Source organism: Castor canadensis, chromosome 9, assembly GCF_047511655.1.
Source record: "Castor canadensis chromosome 9, mCasCan1.hap1v2, whole genome shotgun sequence".
Lineage (NCBI taxonomy): Eukaryota > Metazoa > Chordata > Mammalia > Rodentia > Castoridae > Castor > Castor canadensis.
Window position 1 is genome coordinate 68,202,071 of NC_133394.1, and position 26,290 is coordinate 68,228,360.

General features: G+C 34.5%; 1 pseudogene; it reads right to left on the bottom strand.

Moving 5' to 3' along the window:
* Positions 1 to 15,987, bottom strand: part of LOC109675178 (targeting protein for Xklp2-like) — a 74,231-nt pseudogene extending 58,244 nt beyond the window's left edge.
* Between the last annotated feature and the right edge of the window lie 10,303 nt (positions 15,988 to 26,290).

Here is a 26,290-nt window from a genome sequence, read left to right on the forward strand (position 1 = left end):
TTAGAATTGAGAGACAGCAAAAAAGGGATCAAATGTCACCAATAACTTCCATTTTCTGCATCTTGAAAGAAGAGAATTCAGATTTAATCTTTTTTTTTTGCTCTTGGGATTTGGGTTCCTGCATTGGATTCATTATTATAATAAATGGGTTGCTAAAATATGTGCCAGAAATTATTAAGATACCCAATACCTGATATTCTGCTATTTTAGCATGATGAATTAGGATATTTCTTTCCCACTTAAACATGAAATGCAAAATTTTCTTCCTTGGTATGGACAACATAGAGATAATAGTTTTAAAACAAGTTTGAAAATTAAAAATTCACAATGAGAATTCCTGACAAAATGAGAACCATTGACAAATACAAACCCAGCAAAACAATTGGTTTATTTTGACTCTAAATAATTTTATATAAATTGATATGGAATTAAGTATTCACAAGAGAAACTTTCCCAATACCAATGTATCTTAATTAGTCCAATTTTTTATAGATCTAGATGTTCAATGGTTTTGTTGCAGCAAGAAGTTATAGACTAAGGATCAGTTGTGTTTTAATAGAAAAATAAATCTAGAATAGCGACAACTAAATTTTGCTTATATATGCTTTATCTTCAAATTTAGTTTGTCATATAAACTAAAGAAAGATATGGATCCCAAGTTTCTTAATTTCATTGTAGTATATGAGATAAATTATTACATTCTGATTCAATTTATTATCATTTCTTTTTGGTGTACCTCTTGACCCATAATTAGAATTGTGAAGTAAAAGTGCATTGAGGAATATATTTTAAATGCCCCTTTACTATGATAAAATTACATGCATTTATGTTGTATATAAATGAAATTTAAGACTTAAAAACTGTATTTCTCTTTGCTTAAATTTACTCCTTACCTCAGTTCATCCTTCAAAGCAAAAATAACAGTTTTCATACTATCTCCTTAAAACATGTCAAGCCCATGCTAAATAATGTCTTCTTATCTACGAAATGAAGTATAGGCAATTTGACAAAGCATACAGATGTCAAATTAGAGTCTTCATTCAAATATTTTACCATCATTATATATATATGTCTCAAATTTATGATTTTTAAACTAGTAACAATACATTATGAATTCCATACATTGATAGGATAAAGCAAACATGATAAAATCTGACAGGTACTGTGAATTATGTCTATTGCCTTTACACACTGAAAATGTCTTTGCCATTAGTAGAAGTGCTATGAATATATGTACATTTATCATTCCATGAGTATTTTATTATTTTATATCTCAAACATTTCATGAAATAACAATTGTACAGACCAACTCAGTATTCCTTCCTTCAATGGTAATTTCAATCATTGAAGAAAGAACTTTTAATTATATACCACATAACATTCCTTATGTTCAAGTAGAATGAACTGATAATTTGTGCTTAAACTTATCAGTGAAGGAAAAAAATACATAGTGAAATAATTATATATGCATGACAGGTAGTGATGCATACTACCTTTTAGGTAGTAAAAGGATATATATGTGCATTTGGGAATTATGGAGATGAATATTTCAATTGAAACTTGGTTAATTAATGGGAAGAATATTTAGCAAATATTCCAATTTTCCAAGTGTGCAAAAATTCAAATGATCATTCCAGGTATATGAAATGGCCTCAAAAAAGATATAGAATAGTTAGCATAATATGAGCTTCATGATTAGCAGAGTATACCTCCAGCTGAATGAAAATGTCATTACCTTATCTAATTTCTTTCATTTACTTTCACAACTTACTAATCATGTTATCCTAGATCCTAGGTATTAATTTTTTCAGCAGCAAAATGGGAATGCTAATATGTATGACACAAAGCTTTATTGAGCACTAAATGAATTAAAGCAGTAAATGCACTGTATAAGTGTCTATCACAAATAATACAAAATTATTAAGACATATGAATAATAGCATCATCATCCTTATCATCATCACTTCAATAGTCATGCACCAGAAACTCAAAAATTGATGGAGTATGGACTTGTGTAGTCACCAATGGAATACAAGATAGACCACATTGTGAAGGGAGCTGATAAAGAATAACTTTTATATCTTACAAAATAATTTGCATTTCATTATTTCATCCTGGGAAGTCCTTGAATTCTTTGGACAAGTAGAAAGTCATGTTTATATATAAGAAGATAAGTCTATAGAAAATATCCTCTAAGATACTAACCAAGGATTCTAATTTCTGGTATTCATACTCTGTTTTCCTCTTCTTCCTTTAGACAAGAGTCAATATATGTGAGAAAGAGAATATGGCAAAAGTGATGATGTGTTATTTCTATGACTTCATTCTAAATGATATTTACCTTACTTTCAGAAGTCTCACTTAAGTGAACACAGCTGCCATCATATAAAGAAACCCAAGCATCTATATGCTGAATCCACTTAGTGAGTAAATGAAGGTTTCTTTGAAGACCAGTAAAACCTTAGGCATGAAACAACCACTATGTTAGTAAGCTATTCTTGACTATGTATAGTTCAGCTCATTCAGACCCTCTGACACCTAGAGGCCTCAATTATATCTTAATTGTAAACTATGAGTGATGCTAAGCTTTAACCAGTCATCAAAGCTGCTATTGACACTTTGATATAAAAAAACCTGTGAAATATCTGCTGTCTATGATGCTAAATTTGGAGATAATCTGTGACATAATATTAGATGACTAATAAGAAGCTCATGAAATTTTCACTGATGATTTTTCCAAATACTTTGCACAGCAGTTAACAATTTATTTGGATATATTTTATGTCCTCTGGGGTGTGGATTAAGAAGGCTGCTAATAGATTTTGTAGTCATCATAATGCTTTGCATATAGTAAGTAATTCAATAAGTGTATAAGAGAAGAGCTGAACATTAGGATAATAATGGGAAATATTTATGTTACTAACAGTACAGCTAATTATAAAATATACCATATCATCAAAGTAGCAATCACTTTTCTAAACTCTCAATGACAAGTGAACATTTGGTAATAGACTCAAACACAGTATTTTAAATACAGTTATTAATATATTAAAATAAAATTTTAACTTATTTGCATATAAGTTCTATATTATTATACTGAGAAAAATATGACTCATAGTTTTTTTTCTTTTCACTTTTTCAAGGAAACACAAACAAGTTTCATTTGTTTCTTGCTTTGAATATAAAAGAAATATATTGTATTGCAATAACACTGCAGTTCGAAAGCATGGAGTAAATTTCTCCACTTTAATCTCTACATGCCAGAAAAAAGTCATACAATTGTAGAAGCCATATAGATGTGGTTATGAGATGATTGTGGTAATAAGCAATGACTGAAAACAGTGAAAAGAGCCTGAATGAGGTGAGAGAGAAGTATAGAAGCAAACAACCAAAGAAAGCAAGATTCAATAACTTTTTTGTAGTAGTGTTTATCTAACATTTTGGAGTTATGTATGTAAATCCATCCCTGTGGATCTGGGATAAGGAAACTGTACATTGAATTAACTGTTTAAACAGTGTATGATGATAGGATTTTATGCTATATCTAAAATTAATCAGTTCTTCTTAACCCCAAAGTCACCATTAAGACACATGTTGTAATCTTCTGTATCTCCTTTATGTATGTTGAATGCTACAACCAATTACATTATTTTTATTCCTCCACTATATACTAATTAGCTTTTATTAAAATCTCAACAATAGTATAAGGAATTGTTATGAAATACACAGGAAAAAGGTACCCAAATAGACCATATGTTGTTCTATAGAACAAATTTCAATAAAAGATTAAAATAAAATTACTATCTTGCTAGAATAAAATAAAAAAACTTCAAATAAAAAGAAAACTCAAAAATAGCAAATGTTTAGAAATTAAATAAAATTCAGGATTACAGGAGAAATTGAAAATAAACAAAAAGTTTTTGAATTGAGTAATTATAAAAATAAGACAGCAAACTTTGCCGGATACTTCTAAATCAATGAATAAAACAAAGGCAACTTGAAATAGATGATAAGATAAGTTCTCCTTTTGCATTTTTATGGCAGCAAAGGATAAGAGAAAATGTAGTGATCATTTTTTTAAAAACATAAATAAATACTCTGCCAAGTGTGGTATAGGTCCTTTATCGTAGCATTTGGGAAGAAGAGTTAGGAGAATTTCTAACCAGATGCAGGCCCAAAGTATGCAGTGAAACCCTGTCTCAAAAGCAAAACAAAAACAAAATAGACAAACAAAACATCCTCATCAATCCACATATTGTAGAGTACATTGGATTTAAAAGATAGTACAATAAGTGAGATGGAAGATTAACTAAATTATGTGAAAATTTAGAACTTAAAAGTTTTCAAAACTTAAGTTTATTTAAAAACATATGAAGCACATAGTTTATTAAATATGTTAATTTAACACATCTGAAAGTAACTTATTTTATCTAATCTTAAAAATCTACAAGAAAAAAGAAAACCTTAAAACTAATTATAATAATTATTCCTAAAGAAGAAGATATTTATTTTCCCAATAACTATTTAAAATAGTTACTCAGCATTTCAAATTAAAACCAAGAGGGGCTCTGAATACATATCTACCAAAACAGAAAAATCAAATAAGACTGAAATTTATCATGTTGCTGAGAATCTGCAGTCAATGGGATTTCATTCATTAATGGTGCAATTATAAAATTATTCAATCATGTTTAGAAAACTCTTTGGTTTTGTATGGTATAGGTAAGGGTTTACTTTCCCTATGGACCCAGAAATTTAAGTTCCTATAATATACATGCATGCTAATGTCTATACAATTACTAGTTCAAGAATATGTATAAAAGCTTTATTTAGAATAGTCCAATTTAGAAACAATTAAAATGTCCACCAAGACAGAATGACATTTATAATTAGAATATTTTATAGCAACAGAGATCTATCTCTATATATGATATATACATATATTAGAATATACAAGTATACTTGATATATAAGAATATTTTGTAGCTGAGGTGTTATTTGTGAAAATTTATGTGGGTTTTTCTGTTTGCATAGCTCAAAAAATTCATTGATAAAATTATGGAGTTTTATTTAAGGTGAAGAAAAGCAACTTGACAGGTGAACTTTTATTGATCATTCTTAACAATAAATATTATCCAAGGTTGAAAATATTTGACTTATTTTGTAAAAGTAAAACTTTGTGAAGATAAATGAGTCATTATTACATAATGATGTTGACAGAAAATACTGTGTGTGAAAATCAAAAACAGTAACTCTAAGTTATGAATTCTAAAACATGTTTGAAAATGTAAGTAGAATTTTAGAGTTTAAAACCAACATGAAAATTAAGTATATAGAATTTAATAATGAAATGGAAATAAGGATAGAAAGATGGTGAAATATGGTAATGGAGCAAATTGTTTACACAATATTGTATTAGGTAACCTCATGTTTTAGAGAATATTGCCAATAACTTAAAATTACAAAAGAGACTTCAGATACATGTTATGTGAAAGTCAGAAATGGCTCTTACAGAAGAAATTTTTAGAAAATGAGATTTGCTGTAATTAAGCAAGCTGATAACTAAAATAAACCTAATCTTCTGTTCAGTTTTAAACTGGCATGATAAAATCAGATTTAAATTTCTTGCTTCATTCCCTAAACAGCTGTTTGATTCACATCACTTTTCATTATATTGACTTTAAGATGTAGATATATGGACTTTCAACCATAAAGTATATACAAAAGGATAGATTGCAGCAACAAAAGTCTGTTCAGTTTCTACATTCATAATTTCCTTTTATTTTTATTGTTTTTATTATTCAAATCAATCTATAATAATTTTGTTAGACTTGAATGAAATAATTATGCCCCAATCATCTGAAAACAATCTTGTCTTTGTAACTCTGTGCAGTAATAGTGAAGAAAATTTTCCCAGACTCCCTCTTCTGTTTCATTGACACATCAAATAAAAATCTGTGAATTTTATCCCTTCCTACCATTTCCATGGTGGTATGTATGTTTTGTATACACATCTATTTAGACTAGTTCCCCAGACTTTCACCGAGTGAAAGAAAGTAGACCAACTTTTGAAATCAAGCTATTAAATTTTGCTGTATAAGTAATCTGTAGAAAACAAAGGCCAATAATCACCAGGAACAGCATTATATTAATGCCTGTGTCAAATAACTAAGATTGTATCATAATTTCTGTTTTACTACGTTGAAATTTTATATACAAAGTGAAATTTCATTTACTGAGTGAACAATGTCTTTTATCAGTCAAACCCCAAGCAAATTGTGAACTCAGTTTTCTCAACCTAACACAAACTGTCTTTGTGTCTCTTTCTTTTACATGTATGTGTAAAATACATACAAAAACCTGTACACACTCAAGTTTTTGATTTGCAAAAATGTAGTACATATTTAATTGCCTCTCATAGTGAACAAATATTTATATTATCTCTAGTTGTTTCAGAATTAAAGTATTACAGTTATCATTGAAAATGTCTTTGACATTATTATGGATTCTAGTTTCCACAGTCCCTGGCCTCAACAGTGAACACTATACTGACTTATTTACCCTTTCCGAATATCATCTTTATATATTGTACCATCTATATTTTCATAAGAAACGTAATTCTGATTTGTTCTTCCTCCATCCCCTTAGCTTTATATTTTTGTTTTGTATTATTGGTCTCTGAATTTTTGACTTAATGCAGCACTTTGATCTCCTAATTTAATGCAGAAAAGAATACTACTAATCCTTGTCTTGCATTAGAAAATTTCACACTTCAATAAAAACTTTATTTCTGTATTTTGGTACATACCATTTATCACATAAGTCACTATCCTAGTATTCCCATTTTACTAAGAATTTTACTGAGAAACATGGAGAAATGTTGCAGATAACTTTCCCAAGTCTATTATATTATCAAACAACTTTTCTTTAAATACATTGTGTGTCAAAAACTAGCATCTATTCTTGCATTCCCCAGATATACATTTTATTTGGTGATGACATAATGCTCTTTCTTTCTTAAAATACATGTTTGGATTTGACTTGCTGATATTTCATTTTGTGTTTTTGCTCACAAATATTATTGGATTGTACTTTTTTCTTTCTAGTATTCTACAGATCTCCTTTTGTGATAGCTAGACTATTTCAACTTTAGGAAAAAATGGCAAATTTTTCTGAGCACTTCAAATTTTGAAAGTATTTATAAGGAAAGAGGGACTTTTAAAATCTATGAGTTTGTGTATTATTGGCTAGTGCTAGTTTGACTTATGTATAAAACAGGATTTTGGAGGAATGTCTGCATTTGCATTATAGAGTTGTTACTCCATTACTTACAGGTGTAAGCAGAGTCCTTACTTTTATGAGCTGAATTTCCACCTTTCTTTGGTTGTTGTGAAAAGCTCCTGTAGAATGCCTGCCTAGTAAGCATGAGGTCCTGAGGTAAAATCATAGTACTGCCCCAAAAAGAAAGAGTGAGAATTCTTACTGTGTAGTTGATGGTGGCTTCAAACTTAGAATCTTCCTGCCTCAGCATCTTGAATGCTGGGATTACAGGTGCTCACTACACCTGGGAAACTTAGCACTTTTTAATAAAATCACCAAATTTCTTTTACCGATTTTTTTATATTCCCTTTTCTGTTTTCAAATTTGTTTTTATGTAAATTGTGCACTCTTTTTTATTTCGAACATAACAAAGAAATTGTTCATAACTATTATAATCTATTCATGATTATATTATTATTTCTGGTACTTTTCTCATTTATTTTAATTGGTGCATAAAATTTACATATTTATGGGGTACTTTGTGATATTGGCTATGTGTATATATTTTGTAACATTCAAATCTGAATACACATATTTATCTCCTCTTTTGTTATTCCTCTTAATTCTTTGTACTGAAAATATTCAAAATCCTTTCCTCTACTTTTGTTTTATGTTGTCTTTTTTTGTGCAGGTTCTCATTATAAAGCCTAAGCTGGACTGCAACCTAGATCCTCCCACATCAGCCTCCCAAGTGCTGGAATTAGAGGTGTGCTCCACCAACACAGCAATTTCTATCTTTTTTGAGAAACACAGCACACTATTGTCATGTTAGTCTTTGTATTGCACATGATACACTAGAACCTATGTCTCCTAGTGATGCTCCTATAGATCAGAATTTTCCCACCTTTCTCTCCCAGCCTATATTAATCACCATTCTACTCTCAGCTTCTATCTGATAAACTTTTAGAAAGATAGCATTTATAACTACTTTCTTTACATACTTTGTTTGTTCTGAATAAACACATATCTGCTCTTAGTTCATTGCCTGATTAATGAACCATTAGCATTCCTACCCAAATAAGATTTTTGTAGTTTGTCATTGATCTCAAACATATACCCTGGGAGTAATAAGAGGCACACTTAAGGATTTTTCACATTCTATATAGACTCCTTTATCAATTAAATATCCTCTTGTTAGTATGACCAATCAACTCCCAAGCTTATAACTCCATTGTTTGGGGAATGACTCAGAAGCAGGAGGGACAATGTTTGGCTCTCAAGTAGGTTTTTCAGCATTCAGTTCAATTGAATTCTTCATCCTGATGGAAACTTGTTTGTTGCTAGGACCAAGATCTTTCAGTTTCTGGGTAAAATTAATCATACATTAAGTATCTGAAAACAGAATCTGTTTATTGTTGGAAAGTTTCTGTGAGTGAGAGTTCAGGTTCTGCTCATCTTGGCCCTACACAGCAGTGGTCAAGATTTTGTCAGGCCTCAGTTCTCATTTAAAGGCTTGGGTGAGGTAAGACTGACTACCTCTTCACTCAAGTGTTTACTGGTGAATTTCAGTTCCTCTGGGTATAGAACTATGTGGGAATTCAGGCTGACGGAAAAGTGTTTTAAAGAGGTCACTCTCAGCTACTTTGTCTCAGCTCTGGGAAGCAACTCATGATCCCTTGCCATATGAAGTTATCCAACATTGTGGCTTGTTTCCCACAATCAGGAAGAGACAGGCACAAATAATTTGCAAAATCATGTTAAAAGTAATCATGAAATCACACACATATAATGTATCTGCCATCATTTTTGTCTTCTTCTATTAATTATAAGGTAAGACATTGCATTTGGAAAATCCTCTTTCAGAGAATGGATCACACAAACATATGAAAACCAAGAGAAGTAGGGTCACCTTAAAAGTCCAATCTTTCTTTCACTATTGGTATGTATATTTTTAAAATATTTCATTAGATCTTTATAAAATTTTAACACCCTACTTAGTAATTAAATTAGCATTTCCTCTTTTCTCTTAAATTGAAATTAGAGCATGTTTTCTTTCATTCTCAGTTACCAATAATTCTTTTATTATTGGAAAACATTCTAAATACAATTCCCTGGATATTGACCAAATTCCTTGCACTTTTGTATCTTTTATACTAATAATTTTATATTATGATTTTAGTTTTTCTGTTACTAATGTATTTAACATGATATAAATACTATGACTTTTATTTATAAAATGTATATCATTCTGCTACATTCTTCAATTTCCTTGGAAAACAAGATTTTCATTCTGTTTTGTTTTTAATTTAGTGCATCTTTTATTATTTTGTTATCATATTTGGTTTTAAAATGTTTGTGTTCTCTTAAATTATAACTACTTTGGCCTTTTTAAAGTGGTTTTACATGGTTTTTGGGAGAGACAAAATGATGTCCTTGATTCCATAGCAATTTTTTTGGTCATACTCTTACTTGGAGCTTTTCAAACTTCAGATACTAAGTAGTTAGGGACCTAATGTTTCTGTTTGTCTTGGCCATGCTATTTTCTATTCCAAAGACTTAATGTAGATATAAACTTCATGCTTACTTCTTGGAGCTATTGGAATACAGTTCCCAGTTTGTACTATGGGATTATTTTGAGACATGAATTCTGGACAGAAAACTAGTTGCAGAAACAGATTATTTATACTTATTTCTACTCTTCTTTCTCATCCTCTTATTTTTTGATTTATTTATTCATGTTATTATATTATTGTGACATTTGCAAGAGTTCTTACAATACACCATAGTTGAATTCACCTCCTCCATCATACATCTTTCCTGCTCCAATTCCTGGAATAATTTCTACAAGTCTCAGTTTTCCATTTTCATAGATGAGTACAATTTTTCACATTATTCCTATTTTCCCAACTAGTACTAAAGTACAATTTCTTTAATATCAGTAGTCAAGGAAATTAAACACTCATAGACATTATGGATGGACTATCTATTAGCTAACAATATGTTTCCTTATTAAAGGTGTTTTGGTTTGGGCTATATAAACTTAAACTACATAAAGCCAATAAATACATATCCAGCATGAAATAAATTCCATTCAAAATTACACCTGTTAAGAAAATCATGAAAATATTGTCAATTACTACCTTTTTCATGTTGAGGGATATGGACACTGGAATTTCTAATATATTAATGCAAAAATATTGTTACCCTTTTTACTAACCTAAGGAATTACAAGTGTTTGAACTACAAGTAACCTCATGAAGTTATCTAGTCCAATTTGACATTTGCATTCACATATGTTTAGGAAACATTTAAGTGTTTGTATTATTTAGATATTTAAATTGTTCCCACAATATTGTCTATGATTTGATATGTATTGCCGCATCACATGAAGTAAACATCTATATGACTTTAAATCCTTTTCAGAATATTTTCCATCACAGATTTATATTCTTATATTGTTTTATTCTTTATTACTTCTCTGAGATAGGGCACACAAAAGTAGATTCACCATTTCAAGATAAACATACTGGCAGATGATAAAGTATCATATATTTGAATTTGTTACAGTAGAAGTTATCATATACCAGGTTAGAACTGAATAAGATCTGCTTAAAACATACAAACAAATGAAAACTTGACCTATAAAAGACGCAAATACTTGCTTGTCATGCATTTTACACAGATTGATATAATACATTATAATATACTTTTTAAAATCAGTTATATGGATGAGAGTGGAGAAAAAAGGAAGTATGATAGTTTAAAAATGTATTTTAGCAATTTAAAACAAAGTTATATTAGTGGAAATATATCAACAATAACTAGGATATATCTGAGAAAACAGAGTGTTAGACATTCAAAATCATCAAATCATTCACATTAACTGACTCAAAAGTCAAATACAATCATAAAAATAAATGAAATATTTGTAAAACTTACACATCCACTTCTGATAAAATTCTCAGTAGGCAAGAAACAGAAAGGAATCAAAAGTAACTGAAACTACTTATACCAATAAAAGGAACTTATGAAAACTCCATAGCTAATGTCATATTTCAATATAGGAAGCTATGTGTTTTCCTGTATGCTTAGAAATATGTCAGAGGCACCCTATTTCACCACTTCTATACAATATTATGCTAAATGTTCTAGCTAAGAAAAATGCAGTAAAATGAAAAACTTAAATCTAGATCCAAAATTGAGAAATAAAGCTATCTTTATATCTTCTAGCTATGATTATGTATGGAAGAAGTTGTTTGGAATTGACTGAAAGCTACTGGTACTAATAAGTGTGTTAAGCAAAGTTGTTTAGCAAGACAGAATCCAACACAGTAGGAGGAATAGTGATATTTCTGTGTACCTGAAATGAGTGATTGAAATTTGCAACCAGTGAAATATACTATTATCAATATCATAAATTACCTGAAATATTTTATAATTAATTTTACTGAAAATGTTCAAGAAATGTACCCTGGAAAGCACAGCTGAGAGATCAGAATAAGGCTAAATAATTGGACAGATATACTGTATTAATGCATCAGAGGACTCAATATCAACCTGTCAGTTAGCCTCAGTTTTTTCTACATATTCAGTGCTAAGTGGAAACCCAGTGAGTATAGTTATACATTAAAATGACACACTGCACCCAATAAATATACCCAAGTCAATTTAAAACTCACTTCTAAAGCATAAGTTAAAATGGGAACTTATATTATTTTCTGAACTGACATACCAATTTATTAGGCAAATGAAAATACAAAATACCAGGAATACCTGACACAACTTTAGGGAAAAAAATGAAACAATTTTAACGGACTTTGCCTGTTGAAGTTAAAGAATTACTATGAAGTTTTAGGCTGGATATGGTGGTACAAAACTATAATCCCAGCAGAGATTGGAGGATCATGATTTGAGCCAAACCCATCCCTTCCCCTTCAAATGCTAGAAAAATCTTATCTTGAAAACAAAAACAAAAAATAAGTTGGACTTGATGGTGCATGCCTGTTATCTTAGCTATTCAGGAGGCAGAAGAAGGAGGATCTTAGTCCAAGGACAGCCTGGACAAAAATCAGAGACCCAATTTGAAAAACAAACTAAAGCAAAAGTGTAGTTTGGCTCTAGTGGCACAGCACCTTTCTAGAAAGCATGAGGCTCTGAGTTCAGACCCCATTATTGCCAAACAAAATCAAGTATTGTTATAAAGCATTGAAAATACCAACAGCATGATATGAGTATGAAAGTAGAGAAACAATGGAATGAAATAGAGTCCAGAAATATATTCTCACATATACTCATTCCTTCATTCCTTCCATCATTTTGATGTTTGTTCTTTTCATGCATTTATTCTATGACTCACTCATTAATTTACATGTGTATATTTGTGTTTCTTTATGTGTTTAAGTACTTATCTGTGCATTTATTTGTTAGCTTAGTCCTTGATACATTAAATATTTCTGGAAATACTGATAGAGACAGGATTTATTCAATTTTGCATTTTCATTCATTTATTCAAGTGAGCATTAATTTATCATTCATTCATTTATTCCTGTACATATTTATGTGCTTATGGATGTATTCTTTCCATCAGGCTTTTATTACATCCTTAATGTATATATGTGTTTACGTATGCATCCATGTGTTGGTTACTCTGTAGGTGTATTGGTTTATTTCTTTTTATTCCTTTCTTCACTTAGATATTCACAACATCACTCACTCATTTATGTGTTCTGTTAAGTATTTATGTGTCTGTTTATGTATTTATGTGTTTACCAGTTCACTCACTGATATATACAGTTATCATTTCTGTATTTCTCACTTTCTCTGTTTATTTATTTGTTTCTGTGGAACTGGAGATGGCACTGTATGCTTCGAAAGGAGCCACAGTGCTTATTGCAACCCTTTTTATTGATGCATCTGTTGAGATGGGGAATCACTGATTACTTGCAAGGATTTGTCTGTCAGTGCCATCTCCCTTTTCCCTTTTCTGATGTTCTTTGAAAGCAGGGGAAAGGCCATAAAGTCCAGGTGGAAGACAGGGAAAATTAGCATTTGCTTCCTAATGGTAATTGAACTCAGGACTTCCCTCCCGAGTGGGATTCGAGGTAAGAATGCAATCCGCCCCAGTTGGTGTCTTAATTTTCTAGCAAAGCAGGCAAGAGCCTCCTGGAGTCCAGGTGGAATAAGGAAATAAATAAATAAAAATTTCTTCTCACTTGGGTCCTCCTGCCCACCAGCACTTGTGCTGAGCACCCTAGGCCTTGAGTTAACTTTCCCAATGGAAATTCCTGCCATGATTGCTGTCCTGTATTCTACTTCTTCCCATGGGCTCCCTACTGAGAAACAACCAGGGCTTGAACCAAGCAAGCCAGTGCAATTCCTACCTTGGGAGCTCAGCGCCACCACCTCCAGGTGGTAATCGCTCAAGGTTCCATCTGAGGGAGGGAGAAAGGCAGTGGAACCACTCTAGGGATGCCCCTGTCTGCAGTCAACTGACAGCTGTGGTCTGCAAGATGCAAGGGGAAGGGAGATCCCTAAGGCCGTAAGCATGCTGGGTTTATGGTTGTGATGGTGCAGGAGGAAAGGGAAGATGCATCAATGCAGGACAGAGGAATAGGAAGATGAATCAATGCAGGGAAGCCAAGGGGGAGGAGGTGGTGGAGGAAGACAGCTGCCTCCTTGCAGCCATCTGGGATGCAGGACGTCTGGCCAGATGCTAAAGAGCAAAATGTGTGTTTTTCTGATGGATCTATGGAGTTTTTATATATTCATTTATATTTTTATTTATTTATTTTTACTCATTGATTCACAGTTGTCTTCCTTCCTTCATTCCTTCCTTTGTTCATTCCTTACTTCCTTTCTTCCTTCCATCTTTTACATGTTTATTGTTTTTTTACGCATTTATTTATTCATTCATTCGTTCATTTTCATATGTATGTCTGTGTTTCTTTAGGTGTTTGAGCAGTTATCTGTGCATTCATTTGGTTTTTAGTCCTTGATACATTAAATATTTATGGAAATACTGATAGTTATAGGATTTATTCAATTTTGTATTTTCATTCAGTTATTCAAATGAGCATTAATTTATCATTCATTCATTTATTCCTGCACAGTTTTCTGTGCTTGTGGATGTATTCTTCCCATCAGGATTTTATTACATCCTTTATGTATATATGTGTTTATGTATGCATGCATGTGTTGGTTACTCTGTAGGTATGTTGGTTTATTTTTTTTAGTCCTTTCTTCACTTAGGTATTCACAACATCACTCACTCATTTATGTTTTCTGTTAGGTATTTATGTGTCTGTTTATGTATTTATGTGTTTACTAGTTCACTTGCTGATATATGAAGTTATCATCTCTGTATTTCTCTCTTTCCCTGTTTATTTATTTGTTTCTGTGGGACTGGAGATGGAACTGTGTGCTTCAAAGGGAGCATCAGTGCTTATTGCAACTCTTTTTATTCATGCATCTTTTAAGATGGGGACTCACAGATTACTTGCCTGTACATGACTTTTAGCACCATCACCCTTCTTCTCTGTCCTGACTTTGTAGGAAAGCAGGAGAGTGGCCATAAAGTCTAGGTGGAAGACAGGAAAAACGTGTCATTCTCCTCCTATTGGTAATAGAACTCCAGACTTCCCTCCTGAGTGGGATTAGAGGTGTGAATGCAATCCACTCTGGTTGGTGTCTTGATTATCTAGCAAAGTGAGTGAGAGCCCTGGGAGTGCAGGAGGAAGAAGGAAATTTAAAAAAAATCCTCTCACTTGTGGGATGATTTGCAATTGGTTCCTCCCACTCGCCAGCACTTCTGCCCAGAGCCCTGGGCCTTGACCTACTCAGCCAATGTAAACTCACACCTTGATTGCTCTCCTATATTGTTCCTCTTCCACATGCCTGCTACTGACAAACAACCAGGGCTCGAAGCATGCAGACCAATGAAATTCCTACCTTGGCAGTTCAGTACCACCACTTCCAGGTGGAGCTTCATCAGGGTTCCATCTGAGGGAGGGAGAAAGGCAGTGGAACCACACTTGGGATGCCACTGTCAGCTGTTAACTGACTGCTGTGGTCTGCAAGATACAAGGGGAAGGGAGATTCCTGAAGCCCTAAGCATGCTGGGTTTGCAGTTATGCTGGTACAGGAGGAAGGGGAAGATGCATCAATGCAGTGCAGGAGGAATAGTAAGATGGATCAATGCAGGAAGGCCAAGGGGGAAGAGGTGGTGGAGGAGGACATCTGCCTCATGGGGAGCTGTCTGTGTCACAGGGGAGCTGGGGCGAAGTGATCCAAAAGGAGGGAGGCCAGATCAGAGAATCGCCGCAGTTGGCCGCCTGGTACTAGAGCCCGTCTTCCTGCTGCCCACAGGAGTGGACACTGCTCTTGTTGCTCCCCATGGCTTTTCCTGATCTTCCCTTCTGTCAGATCCAGGATCCCTGCCCTGCGAAAGCTGCCAATGTCCCCATGCACCTTGGCAGCTAGCCATCACTGCTAGGACTTCTGTGCTGCCTCTTTGGGAACCTGGGTGCACGCGAGGCCATGTTGGGCCCTGTTGCCTAATGAGCTCCCGCAGCCCTGGCCTGTTACACAGACCCGACCTTGGAGTCTGGCTTTGGGCTTCCCTTGCCTCCCAGCACCTCAGGCATGCACACGAAACCTTCTGGCGCTGGTGCTGTGTGCCAAGTCCCCATACCTGCTCTCAAGCCTCCATGGCTGTAGACAAAACGTCATCCGGGTAGCCCAGAGCAGCCTCCTGCCAACCACTGCTGTGTCACCAGCCAAGAAACCAGCTTCAGTAGTATCTGTGTTCTACTGGTGAAGTTGCTGAAATATTATCATAATATTAGTTGTTATTACAATATTCAGTATTAAATGACTGTAAATGAATGTCAGTACTCCCCATCTCTTTGATATTACACAAGCAGTTGCAGAGAATAATTCTCTTACATATGCTTTCCTGTGTTTTAAGGTTTTGAATCACTGATTGATTCTCAAATGCAAGTAGACCAAATTCATCATAAGAGGTATAATATCAATTTAACAAGCTTTATAGCAATAAGGGTGATAGAATGGTTATATGTGCTACAGACAGTTGATGCGTATATATTGAAATTATTTTATTACCAGATGTGTTTGTGTGTTTGTGTGCGTGTGTGTGTATGTGAGTATTTGTGTTATTAGGAATCACAAATGGAATTGAAGTTTTGTTGAATCTGAAAATTCTATTCTCTGGATTCTACCAAAATATTGTTAATTCAAAATATCAAATACATGTATATATATGAGTAAACCAAATAGAGTGTCTTTTATACTATTATTTTTATTTAATGTATATTTTTACACTCTTCCTTGAATTTATCTCTTCTTTAAATTCTTCATGTATTTTTTAATTTGTTTCTTTTTAATTTCTACAGAGTATGATTTAGTAGGTCATGTGACTTGGATCCTCAATGAGTTTGTATGGTTCTACCACTTCTATTGTGCAATAAAAAATCCACTAGAGCATTTCTTTAGTGCCTTTGGTAATAAGGAGTTGTTATTGTCAACTATATTCAAATTGCCTAGAAGTATACTAGCTGATATACATTATTGAGATATCTCAGAGATTCTACATGCTATATATTTATTATTATTTAAACATCATTTTCTAAACAGGAAATATACTTTTATAAAAGCAAACAAAACAAACATAGCTAACCACTTTCTGCTGGTTTTCATTCAATTTATTTGTGGAAAAGTTTTTCTGTACTGAATGCTATAAACAGAGTTCTCACTAGGTAATTAGCTGCATATACTGTTTCTTAATTTATTAACCCTCTGACTTCAGAATAGCAAGACTCTTGCAATAGGAGAGAAATTGACCTCTGCTTTGTTAAACAAAAGGTTGGAGAACTTTCAAATTTCAGAATGAGCTAAAGGGAATATTCTGAGGAATACTGGCAAAGATGTTGTTGGACAGGCATTCTACAACTTGAGCCACTCCACCAGCCATGCTTTCTTTTCTAGCTTTTTTTGGCAGGAGTGGGGTTTGAACTAAGTGCCTCACACACAGACCTGGTAGGTGCTCTTGCCAATTGAGCCACTCCACTAGCCCCAGCAGAGAAGTTGTTCAATTTAATTAGGTCACCATGTTTGCTAAGTGGTGCTGAGACTTCTTCCTCCCAACAGACAATGGGACATTAGGATACTGTTGTTTTTAAACGTATTTATTCATTCAAGCTAATTATACAAAGTGAACTGTTTCCTTGGGATATTTTCTTACATATATTTGCTTGTGAGTACACTCATATAATGTACTCTGATCATATTCTTTCTCTCTAACACTCATTCTTTTCCTTACTTTGCTCAACCCACTTCTAAAACTTCTTACAAAAATTTTGAATGGATTTCCTAATTTCCTGTTCATATGCACATACAAATGTACATTGATCATACCTCCCCCTTGCCCTCTCTCTCTACCACCTCCACCAGGATCCCTGTTCCAAAATTGGTCCCCCTTTTATGGTTATATTTTTTTGTTTTTAGTTCTAGTTTCTACATATTAGAGAAGGTGTGATATTTGTCTCTCTGAATCTGGGTATTTTAGATTAGCATGATGATCTCCAGTTACATCTACTTTACTGCAAATAAAACTTTTAGCCTTGTTTATGACTGAATATCTATCTATATATAATATATATTATTATATATAGTCAGTGCAGTTACCAAACAACAGACAAATGTATATAGAATGGCTGATTCGATAACTTGCCTATTGTTTATAGTGCTGCAATAAACAGATAATGCATCTATCTCTATCATATGTTTATTTAAATTACTTTGGGCACACATCCAAAAGCAGTAGAGAAAGATCATATGATCCTTTTAATTTTTTGAGGCACCTCCCTATTGATTTCCACAGTTACTACACTAATTTACATTTCCACCAACAATGTAGATGCTCCCTGTCCACTTGCATCTTCATCATCATTTGTAATTTTTGTTTTCTTGACAATAGCCATTATTACTGGGGTGAGATGGAATCTCAGTATAAGTTTATTTACATTTCATTCATGACTAAATATATTGAACACTCTTTATTGATTTTTGTCTTTTCCTTTATGACAATATTCCTGTGTAGAAAAATACTCAGGTTTTTTTTATCTCAAAAGGCACAAAATTACAATTTCAATTTTCTTATAAAAGGAATAAGTGTGTTTAGGGAGAAAGAAAATTGTCTGAAGTCTGCATAGATTGAAGGAAGCCTTAAGACTATCTTACTCATTGCATAGCAATAGATTACTAATATATTTGCTTTCAGATATCATTGTATAACCTAGCCCATATAATCTACATAAGAATGGCATAATTGTGTTGCTTTATCTGCTGTCTTCAAGATAGTTACAACATGCAGAAGAAAAATTCTTGTCTATATGTTTTCTCAGCTGCTAGTAAAGTTGAATTCATCAGTCACATGGGAACCTGCCCTAACTAATGGTATAAGTCATGGGAAATAAGGTTCCCCAAAGTGTAGCTATCTATCCTGGCCTTCTAGAAATTCAGGCTACTGATCTTAAAAATACAGGAGGTTCCAAAATGTTTAAAATATCCATTAATCCTTACTCGGTGAAGGTTTAAGGTATTTCTTACAATCACCACACTAGAGGAGTTTTCTCATTAGTCCAGTTAAAAGGCTTTAATTTCTTTTAAAGTTTATTCCTCCAAAATTGGATATGCCCAACTTCTTGGAAGAAGCTGCCTGATAATGTCTTTATTTGTATGAGCAGATATTTTACATGGTCATGTGTAGCCGACACTGACATGGTGGGACCAAGGGTAATCAATACACTGAACATTATGTTACTATTAAATACCAACAAGATTTATGCATAAAAACATGTTGTGACCCATGAGAATGTAATAGGATATATCCTTGCATTACATTTTTCTCCACTCCAGATGAGACACAAAGATTTCTCAAAGTTTGTTGTTAACTTTAATAGAGATAATAACCATATATTAAATAGCACTCATAATTGTTTCTGTTAGTGCTGTTCTACTTTAATTTCCACTGTACTCAAATACTTCCCATTGAAATCACTGTTTTTATAATCAGAGAAGTAAACCAACACTTGTATTTACTACAGGAATAGCAATCTTTTTCCCATCATACCAAGATTTCATCAAGGATTGTGGCCCTAAAGAGAACAGAAATTCTATTGGTAGATTTCTCTATTCTGTATGATTCACTGGTAATATGTTTCAGCTTATTTAAAAACAAATCAGAATACTAACGTGTCTTCTAAAGCACTAGCCAATTATCACCTGTGGATTGCTAAAAGGAAATTTAATCATCGAGAGGTACAACATCACCCTCAAACATACGCACACAATTATCCTACACATTATCTACACAAAACAGTAGAATTTCAACATTCCTTTTGTGGAAAACACAGGTTTTCAGTTTTTCTTTGTGCATTAGCCATTGGAATGTACCAGATCTGAAAGAAATATTGGGCACAGGTTTTCTCTAGATCCATGATACTCTCAACAGAAAAGTATGGTTCACTTTATCCCTGTGATTCTCACAGATGTGTCAGTATTCTTCTCATTTTTAGGATCTCTTGTTTCCAAGCACTATGTCTTTGAATCTCAACCTTCTTTAGTAGCTCAGGCTTTCTCCCCATTATCAAACTATACACCTTGCCATAGGACAGCCACTACAGAAACTGGATAGCACTTTTTATCAGACTCCTTTGCAATGAATGCCAAAGGATGTCCAGTTTCCCAGATTAAATGGGAAAATCACAAAATCTAGAATAGCATCAGTGATATTTTAAGTCAATATAAGTTTTTAGGCACTTATGCTAAGACATATTAACCAAGTACAATAATTGTTGCAATGGATAGCAAACATAAGGATAGACATATAGATCACTGAGGGAGAATAGGAAGCCCAGAAATGTAGATGTATGTAAAAATGAACTTAATTTTAGCAAATAAGCAATAGGATTTCAAAACAATTGAATACTCATTAAAACTCAGAAGTATTACATAATTCCATGCACAAAAATAAATTTGATTACAAAAGAATTTATAGAAGAAAACAGAGATGCCATTGACATAAAGCTAGAAATACAGACATAAGGAACAGAAGAGGAAATACAAAACTAGATCTATTAATGTATAATTTGGAAGTCAAACTTCTAATGAAATGGTACGAATGTTCAAAAATCAAAACTTGAACAGAGCAAAAAGGAAATAGATTGTTTTAACATGATTTGTATTGTTTGAGAACTGAATGGACTCATGTCAACATGACTTAGCTAGTTTCTTCAAGAAAGTCCTGCTGAAGAAGGTAAGATTACAAACCACTAAGTAACACCATAATTGGACTGACGATATTTATGCAAACCCATTTGTACTAACATACACTTCATTTTTCTGAGCAAATTGCCATCTACTCAGAACATCAGTTAGTTCATTAGTATTGACAGTTTACTTCTCTGGAAAAGTATTTAGCCACCAAACATTGCTTCAAATTCTTTGCCTCCTTGGAACCTCTCTCTCTCTCTCTCTCTCTCTCTCTCTCTCACACACACACACACACACACACACCACACACACACACACACACACACACACATAGACACATTTTTCTTTTTTAGTTCTCCCCCTATGTTGTTTTGTAAAGAATGATATTCTCCCTTGCTCCCTCAAGTTACTAAAGTTAGCTTTGCTTCATCAGCAGGTCTTTATGAGGTGATTATGAGGAAAAAGACATGGGAATAAAGCAAAGCCAATATGTCAGTATTAATATCAACATTACCTTCAAAACAAAGACATTACACAGGACTTGCTAAAAGTCACCATCCATTAAAAATACATATTTGGGAAACATAGAAATAAATATAACATTAAAAGTAATGTTCATTTAAGGAATCATTGAGACAAATTAGATTTAGGATTTATATTATATTTTAAAATATTGCCAAATAAACATATCAAAGTGATAAATTAAAAAGGATAAGAATAATAAAACTGAATTTTACCAAACAGGTTTGACATGTTTGCTTATTTGATGACTACACTATATATTTTTACAAAATTTATCTAGTAGTTTTTCATTAGTTCATTATGTAAAAGCCATCTCAAAGTAACCAAGAAAAATAGACTTATGGCAAAATTAGAGTTCTGAAAAAATACAACAAAAATTAATACCAAAAATATTAAAAATGAAATCATTCAAAAACTTTACAGATTCAACCCAGGCACAGTGGCTTAAGCATGAAATTCCAGCTACTCGGGAGGTGAAGATCAATGGGATCACGGTCTGAAGACAGCCTGGGGAAAATGTTCATGAGACTCCATCTTGAACAATGTTTGGGTGCAGTGGCTTGTGCACTTGTCATCCCAACTATGTGGTGAAGCACAACTTGGAGTATTGGCCAGGACATAAGGCAACCCCCATCTCAAAATACCCACACTGGGAGCATAGTTCAAGTGGTAGAGTGCCTGCTGAAAAAGTCAAGGCCTTGGTGTTCTTCAACCTCAATACCACCAAGTTAATAATAATGAATAAATAAATATTCAATTAAAAATTTGTTTTTATCCTATTTAGGGAAACTTAAATGACACAATTAAAACTTGAATAAATAGAAACAGAGCATTCAAATTTTGTAATATAATATTAATTATAATTCATGAATATACATCCTGGTGTTAAGTACAAAATTTGAAATTTTATAAATTATTTGTTAAGTAAAAGAAATCATTAGAATAGCAATAGTAAAAGCATTATTAATTACAAAAGTCATTAGAAATTCACTCAAACAAAATTAAGTTGGTAGAATTACTGTCAAAACCAAAGAGTTCATTCTTTCCAATAACAAGTCAATTTTTAAATTACCACACCTAAACTAAGTTAAAGAGAAAAAGTATAAAACTCAGCAATGTCAAAAATAAAATCTTATCAGGTTCAAAATATTTAAAATGATTACTGTGTATACAATAGAATATTGTCCTCACTGCAAATAAAATGTGGAAAGACCTTAGGACATGGCTAATACAGTGAAAATGAGGAAGCTATATAACCTTCATAATCATTGATTATTATTTATAATACTATAAAATATATAATATAACATAATAGGGATTTTCAGATAGTGAGGGTTGTTTCAAATAGAGCACCTTATACCATTTTTGGAGAGTGACTTAAGATTTATTTGCAATGATCAGGGACACTTGCAAGAAATACTAAGTCTTGCTTGAATGGCCTTACTCCCTCTGCCTGCTCATGGAATTTTCAACACTGGTCTCAATTTTATTTTAATATTTCCCCCATTTTGTTCAGCCTTTCTGATTAACTGACACATGTCATCTGAAAATCTCAACACTGGATATCAGTAGTTTTTCTGTCATTTAGTCCATGAGGTTCAGTTGCTCAATTCCCATAGAAATCATTAGAGGAATCAGGGGCAGGTGGCAAATGTTTAAGGCACTTCAGAAAATATGATGCCCAGATGATGTTATCAATCTGACTAATAGGAGAATACTGTAGAGTTTGAGAAGTAGCCAGAAGCAGAGATTACACAAATCCAAGTAAATTATGGGAAAATGGTTCAATTACCTGATGAAATATTTAGATCTAATATTAATTATTTTTTAAATTTTGGTTAACAGCTTCAGAATTTATAAGAAAACAGCATTTTTTCAGACAAGAGTACAGGGTGTGCCTTGTTGACCAATGAATATATCTACAATGTTCCTATGTTATAGTCATATTTAAACAGCTCACTCTGGATTGCATTGCTTGAAGAGGATTTAAATTATTTTTCAATAAAAATGAGAAAGAAAAGAAAAGGTTGATGGAGCAAATTATAAACTTAGATACAGAGTCTAGAAGAAGGTGAGTACATATTGTAGATTTGAATTTGAAGCAACATTAGATGGTAAAATGACAACAGCACTTGATATCTGGTGGATTGCCCTCAAGTTTGAAATCCTTTGACAATGTCATCTGATGTTTTGGGAAATTCCCAAAAGTGTCAGGCATGAAGTTTGACCATACAAAATTGGTGTTGACTTTTCTGAAATTTCTATTTAGTCACACAGTTTCAGTTTGAATGCGTTGGGAAAATGACATATTTGTTTTTAGACTAACAAGGAGAAGTCAGTATCTAACCTAGTTCACAGACAGATAACAAAATCTTATGAGCAATGAAAAGGATGATAGTCAGATAACATGTGCATGTTAAATTTATTATCTTGGTCTTGGCACCTTTCTGTTACTCTCTCTTCATGCTGGCTACAATGTGGCAAATAAGATGCCCAGTGACCTCAAGAAATCTCTTCATGACTAAAACTGTGGGCCAGCAAAAGGATGCTACCTCTGCCCTGCTAACCTACACACACCAGGGTCAGGGAAAGGCCATAGCTTGTGCCATAGAGACAGCCTATACAAGGACAGGCTACCTCCAGTATTTCAGACATCCTGGGCCCTCAAGCAGTCTGGGCCATCCATACCCCTGAGGATTAGGGACAGACCACAGCCTCAGCACTCCAGCTAGGGATAGGCTCAGGAGAAACCTGAGATGGGTGTGTGCCATGGCTTTGACCCTGATGACACCTGGAGACATCCAGCCATGCAAGTGTTGAGAACAAGCCAAGGCCTCTGCACTGCAAACACCTGAGTGTTGTGATGGGTTGCAGGATCTATGCTACATACAGATAGAGACTTCAGGTAACCTCTTCTGTCCATACACCTGAGGGTTTGGAACAGGTCACTGTCTTTCTCATGCAGACATCATGACCCTGAAGTTAACCTGTGTAGAGACAGGCCACACTGCCCCCCTTATAGACAACTAAGGTGAGACAACTGTGTCTCTGCATGAAAACTCCCATAGTCCTCCAACATCCTGTGCCCTCCAGTCACATGGAACCTGCCAGCAGTCTCTGCCCTGTAGACACATGGAGATGGGGAACAGAACATGACTTCATCTCTGTAGATGCAGGTGCACCAGGGACAGGCTATGGCCTCTGCCCTGATGACTGTAGAATGTGGGAAGAGGCTAAATCCTTTGCTATGCACACAAACGGGGCTCAGGGAAAATGCATCACCTCTGGGCTACAGAAACATGGGAGTCAAAGACCATCACCACAGTGCTGCAGTCAGACATTCGTGGGGAGCAAGTCGAGGCCTCCATCCTGCAGAAATCTGGAGCAATTCCATAACCACTACCTTCCAAACACCTAGGAGCAAGAAGCAAATTAAATCCTCTAACCTGCATATTCCTCAAGTCAGGAAACTGTTCACTGCCTCTGCCCCATAGGCACCTGAGACTAGGGTACAGAGTGCAACCTATTCTTTGCAGATAACTTCATGGTGGAACACACCATGTCCTCTGTCTTACAGATCCCCAGGGTTGGTTGAGGCCACAGTCTGTGACCTGTACACACCTAGGCAAGACTTCCCTGCATACACCAGAACCAACAAGTAGCATTTGGCCTACTGACACCAAGGGATGAGATAGGTACAGCTTCTTTATAACAGTACCCTGAGCCAAGGATAGGATTCAGTTGCTGCCTTATAGATACCTGGGTCAGAGGACATGCTTGGACTTCTGCTTTGTGGATACACAGAGGCCAGACAGGAGGCAGATCATGGCATGAAAATAATTGACCTGGAGACATCAATTGCCACTGCCCTGCAGACACAGAGATTCATCATGGCCTCTGATTTATGGACATGGGAATCCTCTAGCACCTCTGTCATTAAGAAACCCCAAGGCCAGGGAGAAGACAAAGCCTCTGCCCTGAAGACACCCAGAAAGTGGGAACAGGTTGAGGCTTTTGCACTGCAGGTACTTAGGCTAGGAAGAGACCACAGCCAGAGCCAACAAGTGGTCTCTGCTCTCAAGGCACCCAAGGAAAGTACAGGTTGTGTTCTCTGCCCTGGAAATGACTGCAATCAGAGTACAGTGTACAGGACACAGCTTTTATCTTGCAGACCCCTATGACAGGATAGGCCTCAACCACTGTCCTATACATAACTGTCAGCTCTGCTCTGAACAATGAAGGTTGGTGGAAGAATAGCCTCTGCTCTACATACATTAGTTCTAAGAAGAGGCCACTGCTACACCTGAGCAGATATATGGGAGCTGAGTATAAGATGCAAGATTTCCCTGTGGAAGACCAGAGACAGTGACTTGGCACTGGACTCTGCCCTAGAGATCAGGGACATGAGATATTTTCTGACCTGCAGACACCATGCACACTCAAGCGGCCTCTGTCCTGCAGGTACCCCATGAATAGGGATGAAATCCAACTATTGACCTGCAGACACACTGAGGGTGGTTAAGATCTTAGTCTTCTAGCCTGAGAACAACTGTGGCTAATGAAATACCATGGCCTCTGCTATCCAAACACCTTGGGCCAAAGACAGGCTGAAGCCTCTTCCCTGGAGAAACCCAGTTCCGAAACAGGGTACAACCTATACCCTGCAGATATTTGGATCCCTCCAGTGACATTGCCCTACAGATTTTCAAACTCTTCCCAAACTTCTCCAGGTTTCTGTTTTCTCTTCCACCATTTAGTTGGTAGGGAGTCCATGACACAGTAGGGATTTTATTGCAGAATGAGCAACTACCCTAATACAGGAAAATCATACTGGTATCAAAATCCTGAGCTGGGTTGACCACTAGAAGGCAGCATAGGGTCATAGGTGATGCCAACAAGAAAGGCTCTGAGGGACTGAGATGAGTGAATATGTGACTGGAGTTGTTTAGAGAGAATGGTATAATCATATCTCAAGGTGTGTTCTGAAAAGAGCAGAAAGGTCTCTTGTAGAAGTTGTGGGTTGATTCAGAGGTCTTCATTTTACCACCATCACCTCCTTCTGGCACTTTTGTTTACTACAATTTAGAGGGGACAGTTCCCAGAGGGCACAGAATTCTGATCAAAGTGTCCCATAACAAGCTCATGCTGTAAATATTTTCATTTGCAGCTGCCCCTCCTCTGAAGCAAGTTTGCCCTGGGAAGACGTTACTGCAGAGCT